The sequence below is a fragment of the Galeopterus variegatus genome, unplaced genomic scaffold (genome assembly GCF_000696425.1).
Source record: "Galeopterus variegatus unplaced genomic scaffold, G_variegatus-3.0.2 Scaffold6486, whole genome shotgun sequence".
NCBI lineage: Eukaryota > Metazoa > Chordata > Mammalia > Dermoptera > Cynocephalidae > Galeopterus > Galeopterus variegatus.
Window position 1 is genome coordinate 69,682 of NW_007732597.1, and position 688 is coordinate 70,369.

The window sequence follows — 688 nt, forward strand, 5'->3', positions numbered from 1 at the left end:
ATGGACCTAGAGAGAATTATATTAAGTGAAACGAGTCAAGCACAGAAAGAGAAATATCACATTCTCACTTATTTGGGGGAGTTAAAAATAAATAAATACACAAATAAACAGTGGGGGATGGAAGAAGACACAACAATTACAATTCCTTGAAGTTGATACGACAAGCGAACAGATATGAGGTTGTTGGGAGGGGGGAGGGAGGTTTCGGTAATGGGCCACAATAATCAACTACATTGTATATTGACAAAATAAAATTAAACTAAAAAAGAAAAAAGCTACTAGTCTTTTGCTGAACATAGGGAAAACCTACACTTTTGAACTGTAAGAGCAGCCTCCAAGCCATAAACTAATCAAATGGTAAAGGCTTGAATCTAGCTAGTTGAAGAACTTAAGCACAACCTTTGAATAAAATGGGCTTTATGCTGAACCACAAGTAATGCCTAGGCAGCATTTGACAAAATCAGCAGTTTTCATATTAAGATATAAGGACTTAAAAAAATTCTGAGCACACATCTGAGGCTGTGAAATGCAGGAGAATTAGAAATCACACAGTTAATTATGACAAGTCATTAAACAAATAAATAAGTGACCAAGAAAACAATAAAAAAACAATCAAGAACCACCAGAGGAGTGGGCAACCAGTATCCAGAATTGCTGAAATCTATTATTTAAGAAGTCCAAATTTTAG